Source organism: Cupressus sempervirens, chromosome 9 (genome assembly GCF_028749045.1).
Source record: "Cupressus sempervirens isolate cs-2001-9-10 chromosome 9, ASM2874904v1, whole genome shotgun sequence".
In the NCBI taxonomy this organism is placed as follows: domain Eukaryota; kingdom Viridiplantae; phylum Streptophyta; class Pinopsida; order Cupressales; family Cupressaceae; genus Cupressus; species Cupressus sempervirens.
Window position 1 is genome coordinate 636,049,514 of NC_143126.1, and position 22,795 is coordinate 636,072,308.

Genomic DNA, 22,795 nt, shown 5'->3' on the forward strand with positions numbered 1-22,795 from the left:
AAGTACCCAAAAAGTTATGGTATACCATTTTTCTTTGGTATCAGGATGGGTGGGAAAAAAGTTAGAACAACTATTGAAATGATTTTAGACATTTTAAAACTACAACTTTTTCATATCACTACATTTTGGCATAGAGTGATCCTATACATACCCTCGAGTAAAAACACTTTGTTTCTACACATTTTTTAAGGCTTTCCAATCAATATTAGAAGAAGATCCCATCATAAAATAATGACTTTGGGTGAAAAGAAAAAAAGGTACAAATAAACTCTATTCATCCATATATAAAATATTTTCTCTAATTTATCATTATTTCATATTTAATCTCATTTCCTTAAGTTATTTTTACTTGAGAATTTATTAATTTTCACTTTTATGTTTGTGTGATTTTTTTTTACTTTTAAGTTAAAGTACTTTAAGCTTGTATGTATTTTCATTAATAAAAATAATGATTTCTTGATGCCAATATTTATCACATTTGTTTTTATTTACAAATTGAATCTATAAATCACATCCTATGTAAAAAGGACTTTTAATTTTTTGATTAATCCATTAAAAACACCAAATACAATAGAATGCCATTATGAAGTATCATGAAAATAGTCAAGTTCTTAAAACAAAGACAACTAAACAAAGATCAATGTCAAGTATCCAATTATAGATCAGGAATATGTAAATAGAGTAATATGGTATAACCATATTATCCTAGGAGATCACATGCTCCATATGGACATCTCAAATAACCATATCATCCCAAAACTCTTTGCGTGCAATGAATAGTGCACCATGATATAATATTAAACCATAATATTAAAACAAGGGTAACATGTCAATTGAAAGCATAAACCACACCTCAATAAAGGATCCCTTGATCTTTGAAGATGTAAATATCTTTGATTTCCATTGTCATAACCACCTCCTACTAATGCACCAACAAATGCCAAAGACCCTTTTATAGAAATAGAATCTTAAACATCTTGCAAATTTTGCAACATAAATGATCATCATCTAAAGTTTGATGATTTATCCATGTCACTAACAAAAACTCCCATTAAACTATGATACCAAGTCATAAATGGTATTGTGATATCTATCTTCTAAAAGGAGATCATTTATGTCTACGGGCATAATTGATATGTCAATAACATCAAGTGAAACTTGTAATGATTCAAAAATAATAGATATAAAGTCACCAAAAAAAGCCAAGAACCAATTCTATAATACCACATCATCACTTTGAAAAGTCTGAAATCTCCATAAATAATTTAGATAATATGTTCACCATATGTCTTCCAAAAATAAATATATAATAAGTAACAACATAACTCATAAATAACAACATAGGTCCTTTGCTATGACTATATATAATAAGAAAATATATTCTTCTCTATTTGATTAGAAAAATAATAAACCACGTGGCAAAAGCAAGATACCACTCTAAATATGCATCAATAATAAAATATCTAATTGCATAGATAAAATGTATCAAATTCATATGTGTAGTCTATAGGTATAGAGTATGCATAATATTGCACATCTTGTAGACCCAAAAATAAAACATGCTTATTCAAACCAATTAATAATAACCGTGTTAACATGAGAGAAATTTATGATATAAAACTAAGTATATAATGACATATATTTAGGTCTCTAATATGTAGTATGTCATTAACTCATAAATCTACCATAGTCTAAAGCATTCATAAATAGCTTAGATCAAAATATCAAAAACTAAATCATGTACTAAACCTACTTCAAATTGAAACCAAAATGTAAAGTTTCAAATGAAATTTCTATGAACTATTTGAAGTCTATAATTTTACATTGTATACTCAAGTTATTTCCTCTAAAAGACCAAAATCTTGTAAAATATATATTTCCAAATACAAAAAATAAACAGGTATGTAACTAAGAAATAATAATTACACACTTTAACAATCCTCTAATTGATATTTAGTTTCAAATTGTTACAAACAAAGTAGAAATATCTCTTGAAAATCATAACTATCCTTAAATCATTCTTTTGATAACATAATTAAAAATGACTTAGAATTAGTTTAAATAATATTAATAAAATTATCCTAAAATAGGGTGCGACATTGTTTCATACTACTAGATATACTTGGAATAGTTGCTTCTTTGATTTTTTCTCTATGTATATGTTTCTTCCACATCTCTTCTATATAAAATTATTCTATAAATATCTAACTTGAAGAGTTATTTCCTGAATTAACTATTAATAATGAAAGTAAGAAGCTAAAAAAAGTAAGGGTTTATTATGTCAATGATATTGTACATGGTACATTTGTCATAAATATTCAAGACTATGCTAAGTTATTAAGAGGGGAGGGGTGAATTGATAACTTCTAAAACATCTACCAATTTCAATTCTTAATCCAATTGCATGCATGAAAAACTGAAAATACAAAAGCATTCACAATACTTGAACATAATAATTTGGTGACCCAGAAACCTTCCAAATAGAAAGTAAAACTAGGGTGGGGATGATACCCACAAACTTTAGTACTATAGTATAAAGTTGGTCGGTTAAGGGTTACATTGATCACTTCTAATGATCTACCTTGTTAGGAACAAATAGGATGGCTAGGTCCACCTTTAAAGAGGATTTATAAACATACAATAAAGTATGCACTCGGTAAAGAGATTTAGAAAAGACTGTTAGGTCTACCTTGTTAGAGGATTTTGATTGGTCCACTTGTCAGGATAAAGAAGTAGATCTCTGACTTGCAACTGAATTTGCTAATAGAGAATCCTTAGAGTAATGATCACCTTTTTGTGATAGATTTGTCACTACTGCTCCTTATGCTGATAAGGCTTCTACAATTCTTTATCTGTTGCATTCACAATATATTCGCATTCTTGTACTTTGCTACTTTTTCTTTTTATTGATTTCTTACATTGGATATGATACAATACATCACATATATATACCAATCCAATTTACAAAATTACAAATTCAGCCATGACACAAGTTAACACAAATATAACAAAGTCGGCCCACATGAAGATACTCGAGTTCTAAAGACTGACTTGGTGAGGTTCTAAATCTTGACATCCACTATCACTGATTGGCATCATCATGCTCTTGGTAGATGTAGAAGCTTGGTCCATACTAATCACTTTCAAGTAGTCTTGAACTCAGTCTATACTGGTGACTTGGTAGATATTGTGTAACTTGGAAAACACTAAATTAATTGGTTACCATGGAGTGGCTCAGTTAACACTGTCTTCACACCACATAAACTATGTACTTGGTAGACACTGCAATGCTCAGTAAGCACTGGCTTTTCATCATATGAACTATGAATTCAGTAACCATAGATAAACTTGGTATACACTGAACTGCTCAGTTTGCATTGCTAAAATTTACACTAACTGAATCTGAATAAGTGTGTCTCACTAATAACAAAATTGACTAATATGTCAACAATCTCCCCCTTTTTCATTAGTGAAAAAACACTTATTAACCCAAAATTGAATACCTTGTATTCATCACCATGTGATACTAGCTCAGTCTATTTTTGAGATTTTTCAAAAAATATCTTTGTAAGGTATATAAAAATTATATATGCACCATAGTATATATCACTCCCATACTGTGATCTATTATGTACATGCAAATTTTCTCTTATATAGATTTCTCCCCCTATGACTCTGCTCTTCTCTCTTTTTAACTTTTCTCCCATATCTTATCTCTCCTTTAACTCTACTCTTCTCCCTCTTTTTGATAGTAATGCCAAAGATTTTTTTATTTTATTTATATGGAGACACCAAAATGAGATAAGAATTCAGAGTGTACCTTGAGGGTAATTGTCAATGATTTATCCTAGTTTTCTTGAAGAACCTTACATGTCTGAATGCCAATTTGCACTTTAGCTAATAATTCAATCATGTGATCAACACCAGAGAAGTTGTTATCATGAATTAGGGTTTTTGAATAAATAATATGCTTTTGCATAGAGTCCATGACCGGAAGGATCATATTTTGTAAATCAACTAGTGTGGAACGGATCCTTGCTTCTTCTCTTAACAACTCTACTTGCATATCTAAAAAAAAAATTGATCTTAAAATGTGCAAGAGATTGAATTGGGTTCAAGTTGTGACTGTTGAGCACTCACATTAAGATCAATATTAATTTTGAACAAGTTTTCTTTAACTTCTATGGTATACTCAGTAACATCACATAGTTTTGCAAAAATTTATGACACATTAGAACATGAAGCCTCAAGATTGACCAAAATTGTTGATAATTCAACTTGATTAATAGAAATTTGTTGAGAAATATGCTCCAGCACTTTATTATTGAATTTCTTTTCTATCTTTTCAATCAACTTCCCTTGTCCTTTTGTGTCCTCATTAAAATTTGGACTACTTCTTCAAGCTAAAACAAAATGGGTTGAGAAGAATCAACCTCAATTCCAATAGCTTCAGATAAAATATTTTTATCATCATCTAATATCTTGTATTCTCTTAATCTTTGTTGCTTGGCCTTTTTTTGAAGAAGTTTGCCAACTATGTGCATTTGGTCTACAGAAAGATTGTGGAAATCCCATTTGGGAACTTCTCTTTCCTTATCCAAAACTATATATTCTTCTATGTCCTTTCCTTTCAAAAATTTTGTATGAGGTTGAGCCTTAGGCTCAAATGTCCTTGGACATATTTCTTTAGTATCTGGAATAGAAATAATAGTAGACATACTTGGGCTTGTAGTAAAAACTATTATAGCACTGATAGGTGGAATAACTACAAAGATGCTATAAGAATCCAAAATTGATGAAGTCAAAATTGTAGAATCCAAAACTGAAGTAGACAAAACTGGAGTGCTTACCATGGATGAGCTCAAAACTGAAGAAGTCAAAATTGAAGAGGTGATGACTGAAGAACTTAACTTGATAGATGAAGAGGGAGACTGCAGCTCAGTTGATGAAGTGGAAGTCACTTCTTTCAATGATATGCTGAGCTATGTTGATGCAAAGAGTGATTGGACATTTGATGGACCTGATGTAGTCACAACCAAACTTGCTAAAGCTGCCTCCATACTTGATGTTGTCAAAGATTTTCTTGGGGAGTGAGGAAGTGAGGCAATGACAACAACTACCATCTTTAGTGGGCCAGTCTCATCATCATCATCCTTATCTTCCTTGGTAGCTTTTGCATCATACTCCTCTTCATCTTCCTTTTCTTTGCCTTCTTGCTCCTTATACTCTTCATAATCAATAGTAACATAGTGAGTTGATCCTTCATCATCTTCTTCATCCTTACCTTCTTCTTCTTCATCATCCTTTACTTCAATTGGATATTCACTTGGCTTATGAAGATGGTAAACATTCTTCCAAGTGTTTGTAGCATTTTTCACAACATGCTTTGTATCCTTAATCAAAACTAAATAGGTATTAAATCTTAGAGTTAGTTTTTCTTCATTTTTCTTTAAAGACTCTTTAACCTTAGTATTTGATATGCTTGGTAGTAACTACCTTAGGGTTTGTGCATATATATCTTTTACTATTTTCATTGCAAAATCCCATCTTGGCTTTATTTTCTCAAATAATTCATTAGAGATTTGAGAGGCAATCTGGTTTGGTGAATAGAACCATTTTCCCATTTTTGTCAACACTAGCTCTTCAACTTGTTTTTGATATGCCTCTGTGCTTGTCTCATACTTCAAGGATTTAAACTTTTTTATACTAGCACCTTCTTCTAGTTTCTTTAACTTTTATTGAAAGGTGGGAGGAGGTCTACTAAGTACAATGTCACTTCCTTTCTTCCTGGACCTCCTTGAGAAGACTGCAGTGAATGCCTTTGTAGACATGGTTTTTCTTCAAAGGTTCTTCTTCTTCTTCTAATTCTTCTTCATCTTTTGCCTGCTCTTCATCTCCACCTTTACCCTTGGTTAACATGAGAGGTGTGCTAGATTTTAGTTTGTCTATCCTCCTCTTTCCTTTGTTAACTGCCTAAGGTAGCTTGATTTCCAGCTCTATTCTTGCCTTTGCCTCTTCATAAGTACCAAAGTAAGGGGCCTTGGGATCAACAATTTCATTGACAAGGGCTTCAATTATATCCTTGGTCTCAGCAATCTTTACTTCATAACCAAAAGCCTTGACCCATACAGCTCTAGGCTTGACTGCTTGAATGTATATCTTGTCACAATCAACCATGAAGCACACATCATCCTTGTAATCCTCAACCAACTTCTTAGGTATCCTGAACCTGTCGTTCATTTTGTCTTTAAACACATCAAAGTAGTTTTCCATGATGCTGCCATATTTTTCTCTCATGTCTCCAATGTATTCATTTATTTGGTACAATATTGGCACATCCTTTCTCCAGACTACAATGCCTTTGGAAGGGAAAAACTTCTGAACATAGAAGAATAAACATGTTAGCAAAGAACCAAATTTGCATGGGTTATTCTTGGAGGTTCTAATGCTTTCCATATTCTTATTGAATTGTCTTAGTAACAACTTAGAGAGGTCATAAGATAAGTTATTCTTCACCACTTTTTACGCCAAGTCCATAGCTTCACATGATACACTATTGTGATGGCTTGAACTGTATATTTTGTGGGCTATAACATGAATGCCAAATTTGAGTTCCACATGTGTAACACTACTTATTTCCCTGCATCTGCCATCCCACTCGGTGAGGGTTTTCTTTTCCAATTTAACTCAACTTAGGGTTTTGGTCATTTTGGCCTTGGCGAGCATGGGAAGGCTAGTGATACAATGAATCATCTTCTTGGTTATCAATATTGGCTGCTCCAACCATAGTTGACCATTATGCACCCAACTAAGGATATACCTAATCCACTTTATTTGAAACTCTCGAGGCATATGGGGAATATGAGTTAATCCTTTTGTTTCCAAATGTTGATGCTCAACTTTCAGGGTTCCATCAACACACAACTGAGCTAGGGCATCATCCATCTCAAGAGTACCAATTTCTTGAATTGTGCATTTAAAATAAGTTCTAATGTTATTGATAATAAGTACCTTGGGAGGGATTTTTGACTGAGCTTCACTGGGGTCTAGGATTTTTGCAACCGCAAGCACAAGCTTGAAGTCTGATAGCTTCCATTCAACACCACGAACCAAAATATCAGAACCTTTCTTTGCCTTGTTATTGTTGTTGGATCCCATTTTTCTCGGTAGCTTGAGAGAACTTCAAAAAATTTTGTAGGAAATTCACTCAAGTCACTTGATTGCACAGAAAATAGCACTTTGCAATAGCTCTCTTAAATTTACAGTGAAAAATGAATTCGCTTCCATGCCTTTTGTCAAAATTTCATTATTAATGCTCAGTAGATGAATTATCATAATACTTGATAGTTTGTCATCCACTACTCTATATTGATCACTCTTGGTAACCATAAGTGCCTTCATTATTCCTGATCTTGCTCAGTAGAGTCTATGACCCAACCTTACTCAGTAGAGAAGGTAACTTGATAATGACTAATACAGATCATTCTTAGTAATCCATTTGTATTTTTTATATGGATTTGGATCTTTGTCACCTTTTAACTAGAACTAATTATAATGTCTTCTTTGATAGGCTGGTTCCAGTTCTTCCTTAAGAACTTAATTAGAGGTGGTAGAGTCACCCTGTTCTTGAGTGACTTGACCATTATTGCTTAGACCAGTATCCTTAGTAGACTTAGGAATCCATTATTTTCTCATTTGCTTTTGAATGTTATCAACTTTTTCATTCTCATCTTCAATCTTACCAGTATTCATATAATTCTTGGCAATATGACCAAGCTTTGCACAAATGTAACATCTTATAGTGGTATCTCTTTTCTTCATATGATGTTTAACACAATTCATACCAATGTGTCCATACTCTCGATAGTAATGACATCTGCACTAGGTATTGTAATCCCAACCAAATATTGCCTTCACAATTTGTTCTATAGGATTCAATGTCTTTGTTTTGCATTCTCATGCCTTGTGTCCATGTATTTTGTATTTATGATAGTTGCCTTCAAATTTAGGTTTCTCTTCAAATTGATTAGCCCTGTGACCATGTTGATTGTAGTTGTAGCAGTTTCCATTGGATTTTTCTTTTCCATTACTCCAATATTTGTTTGATGTATGACCTATCTTACCATAGTGATTGCAAGTAGGTCTTTGATTCCTTTGAGTGCCTTGTTTGGAGGATTCACCTTCTTCTTTGTATCCAATTCCTACTTTTCCTTTTTGCCTATAGAGGTTTTACTCATTCAGTTGAACCATGTCTTCTTGAGATTTCATCATTCTGTCATTGATTTGCTTCTTAGTGTTTAGGTCATTTTTCAATTTTTCATTGATTTGTTTTTCAAATCTCAGCTCATTTCTTACTCTTTCATTGAAATGTCTTTCAAAATTAGATCATTTCTTAATCTTTCATTGATCTATCTTTGGCTCATGATTTCCTCATTTGCATTGGAGATTTGATCAACAAGGTCTGCATGATAAAGAGATTGGTTCTAGATTTCATTGTTTCTTCCATCCATTTCTTCTTTTATCTTGTTTCTTTGTTAAAAGAATTCACATAACCTTACTGACTGAATTTCTTGTTCTCGCTTTAGCTTTCTTACTTCTTCTTGTAGGAATCCATTCTTCTCTAGGAGTTTTTTGATTACATCATTTACTTCATCTGAACTGCTTGAGGGGAAAAAATCTTCAATTCTTTCTTCAATGTAGAGATGATCATTTATTTGATTTGCAAGTTCATTTCTTCTTTTTAGAGATTGGGAAAGTTGCTCCTTAGCTTTCTTGAGTTGGGAAATGGTCATTTCTAGATCCACCTTTTCATTGTCAATAGCTTTATCTAGTCTGAATATCCCCATATCCTTGACCTTTCTCAAGTTGTTAAACTTTCTCCTTGAGAACCAAAATTCTTTGATACCAATTGCTGGAAATATTCAATACTATGCTAGGTTACTAAGAGGGGAGGGGTGAATCAGTAACTTCTAAAACTTCTACCAATTTTAATTCTTAATCTAATAAACTACTTAGCATTATATCTAATCTAATTGCATGCATGAGAAACTAAAAATAAAATAGCATTCACAATGCTTGAACACAATGATTTGGTGACCTAGAAACCTTCCAAATAGAAAGTAAAACTAGGTTAGGGATGATACCCACAAACTTTATAATGTAGTATAGAGTTTGTCGGTTAAGGCTTATATTGATCGCTTATGATGATCTTCCCTATTAGGAAAAAATAAGATGGCTAGGTCCACCTTGTAAGAGGATTTATAAACATGCAATGAAGTATGCACTCAGTAAAGAGATTTACAAAAGAGTGTTAGGTCTATCTTGTTAGAGGATTTTGACTAGTTCACCTATTATAATGAAGCAGTAGATCTTTGACTTGCAACTGCATTTGCTGATAGAGAATCTTTAGAGTACTGATCACCTTTTTGTGATAGAATTGTCACTGCTACTCCTTATGTTGATATGGCCTTTACAATTCTTTATCTGTTGCATTCACAATATATTTGCATTCTCGCACTTTGCTGCCTTTTCTTTTTATTGATTGTATACATTGGATATGATACAATACATCACATAAATATACCAATCCAATTTACAAAATTACAAAGTCGTCCATGACACAAGTTAACACAAATATAAGAAAGTTGGACCACATGAAGATACTCAGGTTCTAAAGGCTGACTTGGTGAGGTTCTTATACTCAACATCATGATGCTCTTGGTAGACATAGAAGCTAATTCTATATTGATCACTTTCAAGTAGTCTTGAACTCGGTCTACATTGGTGACTTGGTAGATATTGTGCAATTTTCAAATGCTGAATTACTTGGTTTCCATGGAGTGGCTCGGTTAACACTATCTTCACACCATATAAATTCAGTACTCAGTAGACACTGCAATGCTCGGTAACCACTGGCTTCAAATCATATGAACTGTGAACTCAGTAACCACTGATAAACTTTGTATACACTTAGTTGCTCAGCTTGCACTGCTAAACTTTACACTAACTAAACCTGAATAAGTGTGTGTCACTAATAACAAACTTGACTGATATGTCAACAACATTCACTACTACAACCACCTAAATATACAAAATAAAATAAATATATAATATACATAGCTAAAATTAAATCATAATCAAATATATTTTATTGGTTCTCTTGCATCATGATGCGCGTTAATATTATTCTTTCTTAATAATTATTCAAAAAGAATCTAAAATATACATTATTAATAAACATACAATAAAACATTTCAGATTTGACTTCTTTAAGCATTTGAAATGAGAAAAAGTTCTTTGTGAAATTAAAAATATATGTTCTTAATATAAGAATAACATTTCTATCAATATTTAAATTTAAATTGTCATGGGACATAATCCACTTTATCCAAAGTGTCTTGAGTAGAAATTCTAGGGATATTAACAATACTTATAGTACATTATTTAAATCTAGATCTATGGAATGATTTATTCCACCAAATTTTTTGTTATTGCATCTTGTATCTCTTTTCTATTGGAGTGTGTAAAGCCATCACCATCATTGAACATAAAAAATATGACTCGCATGCCAACATTGAAATGTAGGTTTCTAAAGTGACCAGGAATATTTGAAGGCTCAAGAAACTCCTTATTTGACTCTTGTACGCAACTCTCTATACAAATTTTCATATAATTCAAGGCATCTTCCATTGTAGAACCATGGTTGTCTTTCATGTAGCACTCTATACTTGACATTGTCTCCTCACAAGCTTGTTCATCCTTGAAAATTTTCAAAGGGATACTAGTACATGATTTTCTTTATTTTAACATTTTTAAAATTTTAATGTAATTGTAAATATCTAAATCAATTACCTCAAATTCTTTGACATCGTCTACTAGTTGAGTGATTAATGACACAAGAGCTTGTGACTTAGATGATGGGATATCAAGTTGCTCCAAAATTTCAATAGATAAAGGAGTAATCATTAGTATTAGTGAATATACCATTAGAGCTCCCATGCCACTACTTATTATACCATTCCTGCAAGTATTCATCAAAATTTGGTATATGATTAGAAGCCATCCATTCTACTTCTTGCATATAAGCCTCGATATAACTCTTCTGCTATAATAAAAAGAAAAGAACGATTTAAAATGTTGAATTTCAAAAATTAAACACAAATGTTTGCATTGCATATAAATAATACTTTTTAAATTATTAATATAAATAATAACTATATTTTCCATTATTAGCCTTCTAGAGAGAACATATTATTTACCATCAAATTAATCTTTAAAAAACACTTGGAGAGATATCTTTCTAAGAGAGACATATACATGGTTTGAAGTGTAAAAGGCATTCTATTACTTTACAAAAAGTGAGAGTTATAGTCATCAAAATTTATAGGCTATAAAAATTAAAAAGTTAACATCTTCAAAATGGTAAATATGTCCATGTTTTTTGTATGGTAGAAGGAAAACAAATCAAATATAATATGAAATTACATTTTTAAAATAGAAATATGTGTTTGGTTGTTTTATTTTGTTTTTGACTTTTATTTTTATTCTGTGAATTTAAAGTGAAAGTTGTTGTAATTAAAATTAAGAGATAAAAAATATATATATATTTAAATCTTCAAAATATTTATATGTCCATATTTAAAAAAAAAAATTATGGTAGGAATAAAAAATTAAATAAAATCTTATTTAAAATCACATATTTGAAATAGAAATATGTGCATGTTTTGTTTTCTTGTGTTGTTGACTTTTATTTTCTTTTCATGAATTTAAAGTGAGAGTTGTTAGTCATTAAAATTGACCAACAAAAATAAAAAACTTAAATCTTCAAAATAGTAATAAGCCCATGTTTTGTTTTGTATCATAGAAATAAATAAATAAATAAAACCTAATATGAAAAGACATTTTTGAAATAGAAATATGTGCATGTTGTTTTTTTTTTTTTGTTGTTGACTATTATTTTTCTTTCATGAATTTACTAAGTTCCTATATTGCTCCAATTGCAGGGTTACAATACTTGACGTGATCAAATAAAAAGTAGTAAAGACAAAACAAAATATTCAAATAATAGATATACACAAGTTTTCATCATTATTTTTTTTTTCAAATAATCTAACACAATATTACTTTAAAAATCATAAAGAGTAAATGATAGTCATGACTTTGTGTTCAAAAAAGTAAATTAACATAATTTTGTAATATAAAAAGTTGAGAGAGAGAGAGAGAGAGAGAGAGAGAGAGAGAGAGAGAGAGAGAGAGAGAGAGAGAGCGAGGGGGGGGGGGGGGGGAGCGGGGTGGGGGGGGGGGGGGGCAGAGAGAGAGAGAGAGAGAGAGAGAGAGAGAGTTATTTGAAATTACAAATGAATATTTTTATATTAGATGACTACCATGAAATTATGTTCAGTGGTATTAACAAACATCTTATTTCATGAAAATATTAAAACATGTGATAATTATTTGTAACATTATAGGAACGGGTATAGATAATAATATGATTAGAAAAATATTAAGATTACATAATCATTATATTTGTACTCACGCAAGATTGAATATATTTGTAAAAAAAGGGACCATGCTTTCTTTCAGCTTCACTTGTAATTTCCTTATGTATCTTGTATGAAAAATTGAAAGCCATTTTCATGTAGTCTGGATGATTATCAACTGTGGAAACATCCCATCTATAATTAAAATGATAGACAAAGTTAGATAAATGAATCAAATATTCAACATAATATAGGATTGTTATCTACCTTAATACCTTATTAATGTTGTTGTCCCATATGTGTCATAAATATCGTCAAGGAGGAACATACATGTAGATAATTTGGTACAACTAATTCTACATGTACTGAACTCAGGTTCAAATAATGAACAAGCCCACCAAAAATAACTTTCTATGTGACGATGCTGAAAGAAATCCAGTTGAATTGCACTTGAATGTTTCCACCATCTAGCAGAAATAAATTAGATTTCATTATTACAACTCTATTTTCTTGGATTGACTAATAAGTATTCTTTGAATGATTAAAGAATTTTAATTAAATGATGAAAATAATTGTTTTCCCTAGCGATCTTAGTTGACAAATACTCACGTGAATATTAATTTCATTTCATATTGATGTTGTGACTATAAAATATTGAAGTCCAATATTGCTAGTTCCAATAGCTTTTTCATATACTTGTTTGGAATTCTGAGAGAAATAAAAAACTTGAATGATTCATATTAGATTAAACTAAAAATGATCAGAATAGATTTACTATCAACTTTTTACTTTTAAATGAAATCTAAAGTATCATGGATTGTACACAAATTTTGAACTTACTTATAAAGGTTATTGGCAAGTGATATATTGCAATCTTGTTGTCTGAGTATATTAATAAAGTTCCAAGCCTCCCACCTTGGAAGCCTACATCTCCAAGCATATTTCAAAGTGTACTCTATCTGAAAAATACATCAAAGATCAATATAAAATATTATATATATATATATATATATATATATATATATATACACTAAATTATCACAAGCTTCCAACCAATAGTTAGCTAAGCCATTGAAATGGTGTATACTTAAATCCTAATAAATATTGAATTTTATGAAACTAAGAAGTTTGATGGGTTGTTAACTGTTGAACATTTGTAATTCTAATAAATAACAAACATTTAATATGAAACTCTTGCTTCAATTTTAATTTTCATAAATATTAAAAAATAAGCTGAATGTTAATGGCTTTCATGAAAAAAGTTCCTCCAATAGAAGTGAATTTTTTGATTCTTGTATGTCACCATATTCTTTGATAACATGTTGCAGGTACGTAGAAGCAAACGCTCTTGCTCCTTTTAAGATATCTTCACCAGGAAAATCTAATTCTGAAGTTTTATATAAATTTAAGATCATTTCTAATGTTGCACCTTGATCGCTAGATTCAAAACCAGAGAATTGTCCTTCTTCACCTTTGAACTTTTTAAAAACATCTGCTTATATATCCAAAATATTATTATAATGATTTAAAAATTTAGTTATAAACACGCAATCAAGACAAAAATAAAAATTCTACCATCTGAACAAACGACATATCTATTCAGTTGTAATATCCGAAATCCTAGAGCCACCATGTTGAGATCGCCAAAAACACTATCATGATTCCAGAACCTATTAAAAATGATATTATCTGATTACAAAAATCTTCTGAAATCTAATACTTTTCTCACAATACTAGATACACCTTCATATTTTTTCATATCTAAATTAGATATCCGAGGAAAGCTTTTTGACCAAATAAACATACTTGTAGATATAATCAAGTGCAGTTTTGATTTCCTCTTGAAAATATCGACCTATTCCCAAATGTTGTAGAACATCAACAAACCAAATATTTTCAAGTACACCGAACTCATCGCCTTCTCCATTAGAAAACATATCACGAATCTCATCAATTAGTATTTCCCTATGTTTATCGTATGAAGAATCCTGATTACAAAAGAAAATGATTTGGCAAGTTAGTTTTGAATATAGAAAAATATATGATTTGTGTAAAACAAACTGCAATATAGTAATCTTTTCATACCGAATATGGAGAATTGAGGGGTTGTATGAAATCATCAGTCCACAAGGGCGTCCTTTATGGGCATGCAAGAACTTCCATCATTGCTGGAATTTCCATTAAACATTTCAGCCATGACTGATAACTACAACAAATAAGCACTCGCACTAATAATGAACTGCACTCAGTACAATTTATCGCCTGATATAGCCTGAAGCAGCTGAGTATTTATAGACAGTATCGAATGATTTGGAAGACCACAAATACCTTGCCAAAACGTTGAACTTGCAGGTCACATATTGAAAAATAGATACAATGTGTGACTAAAATAAAAAAAGACGAGAGAAAATAGATTGATTGTTATGGAGTCGTTCTCAGTTTATTATCTGTGAAGACTTTCTTAAAAAAAACATCAGATACTAAGCTTTTGATATATTAAAAGTTTTAGATAGTCAAAATTAAATCTTAATTTTTTCGGCATGCTAGATATTTAAGAGTAGTCTTTTTGACTTGATTATATATTAGTTACTTGCTTAGATTATAGAACTATATTAGTTACTTGCGTAGACTATAGAACTATAGGCAACTATTGTATTTTAGCTTGTTATTAATAAATAATTTTTTTAACTAATTAGAAGCTAAAATTTATTTGAAAATTTTCATACAATAAAAGCGTTCAGCCTATCTAAATTAGATATGTAATTTATTTGAAAAAGATATTAAAGAATAATAATAATTTCATTAGGTAATAACTTTTGAGAATGTTGATGCTTAGGTTTTAGAATGTCATTCACACATAACTCATTTAATGCTTCATTCATCTCATGAGTGCCTAGCTCTTGAATAGAACAATGATAGTATGAAGGGATATCATCCATGAGCAATGCCTTGGATAGAATTTTTAATTATGCACTAGCTGGATCAAGTGCTTCTACAATTGTCAGACACAACTTGAAGTTTGGTGCTTTGCAATCGATTCCCTGAACCAACATTTCAGACCCTTTCATGTTTTTGATGCTGGAAGATGCCATGCTCGGTAGGGTTTCTGGAAACATTGGAAATCCTTTAACAATAAATGCTTAATTCACTCAGGGGATCTAAAATCATTCTATACTAATGGCTCTGGAAATTCATGTTGAAACAATGCCTTCAATTTCTCGCTTATAACAAATTTCTTCCTTTCAATCACCATTAATGCTTGGTATGTTTACTTGGTCAACGATAGACTATCTTCCACTTGGTTTGAACCTTTAATGCTTGGAAGAATCATAATCACTTGGTAGAGTCTTCAACAACTTAGGGTCTACATACAATATTTTAGTGTATCCCGACCTTGCTCGACAAAGTCTTGTGGCTTGACCTAGCTTGGTGTTCTGGGGTCCACAACACATGCACCATTCTTCACTAGGAATAGGGACCCCCTACTTTTTTTGACTCCTAGACTCATAGTTCGAGAGTTGGGACAATAAAGTTTTATTAGAATTAGGAGTGTTAGAGTTTTAAAAAATTAAAATTAAAAAAATTACAACGTGTAGGTGCATGCAAGTGGGCAAGATATGCGCTGTGCACCAACATGTGCACCCAGCCCAGTGTGGGGGCCTATAAAACTCCCCCTCAACATTTCATTCTTATTTTTCTTTTTTTTGTTTTTCATCAAGTCCAACGACACTTTCAAGGTGGCGCACAAGCTAAGTGAATGCATCTTACTGTGCGTGGCGCTAAACTCTCATCGTGCACCATTAAAACTATGCCTGTTGCTCACTTCCTGCGTGTGGCACTTCATGCACCCATGCACCATTAAAACTATGCCCATCACTCACTTCCTATGCATGGTGCTTTGCATGCCTGTGGGCCATTAAAATTGTGCTCGTCGCTCACTTCCTACGCACCGTGCTTCGTGCATCCTAGCGCTATTAAAACTGTGCCTATGTGCATGCCTTCATGGTGCCCTCCCTACCACACATAATAAAAAAATGTGTTGCGCGCCTCTCCATTGTGCCACCGCGCACCTCCCCATCACACCACCGCGCACATTTCAGCCGGTGCTATGTGCCCCACAAAATTGGCACCACGCACCACCTCATCAAACCCTAAGTGTAGTGCATGTGTGCACCCACACTCACCTTCGTTCTTGCATGCCTCCATCGCACCCTCTTGCCCACATAATTTTTTTTTTTTTTTTCGAATTTTAGTTTTAAAAATAATTTAAAAAATAAAATAATTTTTAAAAAATAATATCAATTTTTTTTTTAAATAAAAAATATTTAAAATACCCAAAGGGGATTTTCTTTTTCTTATGCTTATTTTTATTTAATAATTTTTTATGTCTTATCTTTGAATTAATAACATGTTATTTTTTCTTCTGTCGTCCAGGTGATTAAATGGCATCCACATCTGGAGTAGCACCCAAGCCTGTAGTCTTCAAGTTCCAAGGTGTACCATCCAAGTCAAGATTTCACGATGATTATGCTAAGATCACAAATACTGACTTGGGACACACAGACTTAGGAGAATTCTTGAAAACTTGTAATAAGCCAACTGGGAGGTCAGATCTAGTATCCTCCTTGATACATTCTGGGTTTGTGAATGCGGCACCACATCCCATATTAGTGCAGTCAACAAAACTAATCATGACATTGGCGCAACATTTTGTTTTTGAAGAGAGAGTGGTGAAAAGTGCGATAGGAGAATTGGTCATTCATCTTCTACCTGAAAATATTGAGAGGGTCTTCCATTTCCTGAGAGCGGATTAGTTCATTAGACTCTCCTATGAAGAAGTAGAGAGAAGGTACAGGGAACACCAGAAGCAAGCAACGGATATTATATAGTCATCTTACCTTATTGAGAGGCCTCCTCAAGGAAGGATAACAGGCAAAGTGGACATGAATCGGGGATATATGAAGGAGGATATTGGTTACTCCATCATTCTTTTGAGCAGAGTCATGGGTTTATTTGCAGCAGGACACCTCAGTACCTTCATGATCAACTTCACTGAGACCATCAAAATAACAAAGATACCATTATATTGGGCTACCACACTAAGTGAAAACTTGTGTGAGAAATTAAGGATGGTGAAAGACAAGAAGAAGTTTTATATGATGTCTTACATAGTATACCTGCTTGCAGCAAGGGCAACAGATTATCTTAGATTGTATAGAAAGGGCAACATGTAGGATCCCAATGCCTGGCCTTACATAGTCTATCTTCAACTGGTGAAGAAGAAACTATCTGCTCAAAGTAAGGAATATAGAATTGTGAATGATGCATTCATTTTTGTGATCATTCAACTCATTGAAGGAGATTATGAAAAGAGGCTATTTGATGAAGCGAAAGCATTAATAACAACTCTTGGGGCCTATTTCATTCAGTTTAAGACGTTCACATATCTGCGGGTAGGTGGTGCCACCATCAACCCCAAGAAGCTCCCCAGATATTTGAGTGACAAGCTAGTGCTATTGGAGATTTCATATTGGGAAGTTTTGCCTAAGGTTAATCTATGGAGAAACACGAACTGTCGAAGATCACATGAAAGTGTTCAAAGAAATTTGCAATCGAAAGCAAATTGCCAATGAGGATGTGGTTCTACATTTATTCCCTTACTCTCTAGGGGAAATTGCCTTTAGTTGGTATGTCAATTTTCCACCTAAATGTATTGGAGATTGGGATACTCTCAAAAAATTGGTTTTAGAACAATTCAAAGCTTTCATCAATCTGACTGTGATACACCAACAATTCATATCTATCAAAAAGGACCTAGTCGAGACAGTTTCACATTTCAACCATCACTTTCACATGGCATATCGCAAGTTGGAATCGCCATACACTATACCATTAGCAGCTACTATTCAGATTTATTACAATGCGATGGACCATCTTACTACTAACCTTCTAAGAAGACTTCCTATAGCGAACATTGACACATTGGATAAAGTCTTCATGGAAGCAATCACCTTCACAAAGCAAGCCAATCCCAATGGAGGAGGATTGATGCTTCCAATGCAAGCTATTGTAATAATGCCAACATACCCGGCCACGACACCCATGGTGTCTAACCAATTCATACCTATGAATCCAATCCCAATACAGTAGGTGCCCACTCCACAAAACTTTTCTTTGACATATCGGGGTATGAACCCTCGAAAGTTGCTTTCTTGGAAAAAAAGGCACCAGCTCTGTTAGTGTAGTTTTTTATTTTTCCTATTTTCCTAGGTTTTTCTTACACTTTTAATAATCTCGCTTAGGTTAATAAAGCATGTCTTATTAGGTGAATGGTTGCGAGGTGTCACCTTCCTACATGTGAGCATCCATTAGCTATCTTGGGAAGATAATTTGCTATCTTTAGTCTGATAGATGGTTACTCCTCATTGGTTGGTGTTGCCACCTCCTCCCTCTTCCTAGCCTATTTAAGCATGCTACCTGGCTTGTATTTGCATCTCTTGTTTTTGCATCCTCTTAATGCTATTTTGCTTCCAGCATTTGCATTACTCTCTTGGAGACTAACTCTATGATGCTATTTTGATTTTGTATCATTTGCATTCATAGTTTAGATATTTATTCTTTGCACTAGTTTTCTGGGTTATTAATCTTATTAGATTCTAACATGGTACTAGAGCTTTTCTATGTGCAAGAATAGATTTTAGTTTTCTTATTTGAGAGATTCGAGGGGGCTAATAAACTTTATTGTAGTTTTTTGAAAAATGAAGTATGCTCTTCTCTTGCATCTTTGGATGATCCTGAGAATCAGAAAATTTTTGAAAAAAATAGTTTTTCTCTGGGGTTTCAATCTCAAATCTGACAACCAACTTGCATGTTTGGAGGTTTCAATTAGTATTGCAGGTTCTAGCATGCCATTGATGGACTTAGGAAGCTGATCCAGCATTTGCATGTCATATTTTGGTTGCTGGGGTCGTTTCTTGATTTTTGGAGGCATTTTTTACTATTAAAGGCGTTTGATTTACACTACAGCAACATCTTTTGTACATCATCAAGAAAAATGGTTTCTAGGTTTTGGTTGTAGTGCTAAAAAACCATTTGGGTATCTTTTAGATTTTACATGCAATCTATATATTTTGCAAGATCTAGCATGAAAAGCTACAGCAATACCCCTCTCCGTTGGCAGTCACAGATTTGGATGCAGTTTTCAAATGTCTCGTTCTTGCTCATATGGACTCTGATTTTGATGATTCTTGTTATGAACTTGGCTATTTTTTTGTGCTCTATCCACTAGTGGAGTCATTTTTTTATTATCATGCATGAATTCTTTAGAAATTGCAGATTCTCAGCCATGACTATGCATAGTTCTCGTTTTGAAAACTTCAAAGGATCATAACTTTCTCATACAACCTCGTATCGAGGCGATTCTTTTTTTGAAAGTGCATTATTTTTTGAGTAGATCGCAGTGGTACTATTTGTTTCCTTGATTAATATGCCCAAGTTTCACTTTTAGCATATGCTCTTCATGAGGGTTTGTAATGCATTGAAATCAAGACCATTAAGTATTTATTTCTAGTGGTAGTTCTAAACGCACTAAAATAAAGTTCCAAATCATATTTCTTTGGGGGGGTTCTTTGATTGAGTAAAAAGGGGGGGGGCATTGTCATGGCTGGGTTCTCTCCTTTCTAGCATTTCTTCTCTGCATTTCTTCATCATGGATCAAAAAAATATGCCCATCCTAACTCCATACAATTACTTTGAGTGGAAATCATGCATGACAATTCACTTAAGAAAAGCTGGATTAAATAGGATAACTATGGGACTTGAAACTGAACCTGCTAAAGATGAAGATAAGCCTAAGTGGTTTAACAAATGTGATGAGGCATTTGGAACATTGTGTTTGTCTGTTTCTCCTAACTTGCTATTTCACATTGAGTCTTTGGATACACCAAATGAAGTATGAACAAAGCTAGAAACACTATTTGGCACACAAAATTCAATGAGGGGTCATATGTTGGAAAATGAATTAATTAGTTTGAGTCCAGGCAATTTCAACACAATCCAAGATTTCTTCACCAAATTGAAATCACTAAGGCTGCAATTAAAACAATGTGGAATTGAAAAGAAAGATGAACAAGTGATTCTTAGTATTCTCTCTAATCTCAGTTCAGAATATTTTGTGTTTGTCTTTACCTTCTATGCTACTAAGGGTGCACTTGGTACTCAATTCACCATGCCATCTTTAGATGATTTTTCTATCAATCTCACTCGAGAATAGGACAAGCTAATCCAGATGGGCATTCTTAAGTCCTCTAAGTCACATGCCTTGGCTGCCAACCAAGGCACAAAAGAACAACAAGGAAAAAGTAGTAGCAATAGTAGTAAGGACAAGAAACAAAAGAATAGTGAGGAGAAGAAGGATCAGATGCTGGTTTCTTCAAAAGCACCATCCTCCAAGGGTGATAAGCCTAAGAAGATAAAGGTAAAATGTACCTATTGTAAAAGACCTGGTCATGATGAACATAAATGTTTGCAGAAACAACTTGATCACTTAACATACATTCTTGTGAAGAATAATATCAGTGTTCTCGAGTCTATCAAACAAAGTTCTAATGAAGGGTCTAACAAAGAAAAAGAAAATAGCAAGGGGAAAGGAAAGGGCAAGGCCCTTTTTGCAGTTGCTTCCTCACCATCCACTTGGGTTCTTGATTCGGGAGCTTCACACCACATGGCTTCATCTAAGGAAGAACTTGCATCCTTGGAGCCATGTACTATGCCTTCTATTTTGATGGGTGATAACACTCTTGTTGAGGTGTGTGGGAGAGGGTCTATTGATGTGGGGGATGTCACATTCCATTATGTTCCTTATGTACCCTCATTGTCAACTAATCTCCTATCGGTACACCAAATCACTCACATAGGTTTAGGCAAGCAAGTTGAGTTCACTCCTAATTCAGTGGAGATACGTGAGTTGCACAATGATTCTATAGTTGTAGTTGGGAGAGCAGATCATTAGTCACGACTCTATATGTTTTCTCACTTTGTTCTTGATCCTCCTTTGACTGTTTTGCTCACTCACTTTAATGATGTGAGCATATTATGGCATGAGCGGTTTGGCCATCTTAACTTTCACTACTTGCATCAGCTTAACCAACAGAGCATGGTCATAGGGTTGCCTTCTACTTTGACATTAGAGTCACTTGGAATACATGATAGATCTTCTGATGGGTTAGATTCACTTGAGCAGTCTTCTACCTCCACTTTTGATGCAGAGAGTGATTCAGAGGACTCACATCCTTCCTCTCCTAGTCATCATTCATAGGTTGATGATTCTCCTCTAGATTCTCCATCTTCTGGTCCACTTTGGGCTAGACAAACCTTGTAGTTTGCAAGTGATTGGGTTGGGGATCCATCAGACACCAAGCAGACTTGTTTACAATTCCAGGATGCTCTACATATCTTCATTGCTACTGCCTCAAATCCACAATCCTTTCATGAGGCTTCTGGTATTTCTGAGTGGGATATAACTATGAAGGAAGAGTGTTCCTTAATGAGGAACCACACTTGGGATCTTGTCCCTTCTCCTAAGGGAAGAAAACTTGTTTGATGTAAGTGGATCAATCGGACAAAATTTGCAAGCTTTGCTGGAGGTGTGGGATGCTTCATCTTTTGGGGGGGCCTCTTCCTCTCACTTGGAGTCCTAATTTTCTTTGGGGAGTCTCTTTTCTCTCTCTTTTGGGGAAATTTTATGTACATGGGTACCTCATCAGGCTTGACTTGCCAGGACCCATTTCTACATCCACCTAAGCTTCGCTTATGGGGGGGTGTTAGTGTAGTTTTTTATTTTTCCTATTTTGCTAGGTTTTTCATCCACTTTTAATAATCTCTCTTAGGTTAATAAAGCATGTCTTATTAGGTGAATGGTTGTGAGGTGTCACCTTCCTACATGTGAGCATCCATTAGCTATCTTGGGAAGATACTTTCCTATCTTTAGTCCAATAGATGGTTGCTCCTCATTGGTTGGTGTTGCCACCTCCTCCCTCTTCCTAGCGTATATAAGCATTCTACCTGGCTTGTATTTGCATCTCTTATTTTTGCATCCTCTTAATGCTATTTTTCTTTCAGCATTTGCATTACTCTCTTGGAGACTAACTCTATGATGCTATTTTGATTTTGTATCATTTGCATTCATAGTTTAGATATTTATTCTTTGCACTAGTTTTTTGGGTTATTAATCTTATTAAATTCTAACAAGCTCCAACTGAGGTAGAGAATAGTTTTGCCTCTGAGTTTGGCCAAATGAAAAAGACTATGTAACAAAT

General features: G+C 33.3%; 1 pseudogene; it reads right to left on the reverse strand.

Annotated features, from left to right (window-relative positions):
* Positions 1–10,455: 10,455 nt before the first annotated feature.
* Positions 10,456–14,676, reverse strand: LOC149540325 (sesquiterpene synthase Cad-like; annotated as a pseudogene).
* Between the last annotated feature and the right edge of the window lie 8,119 nt (positions 14,677–22,795).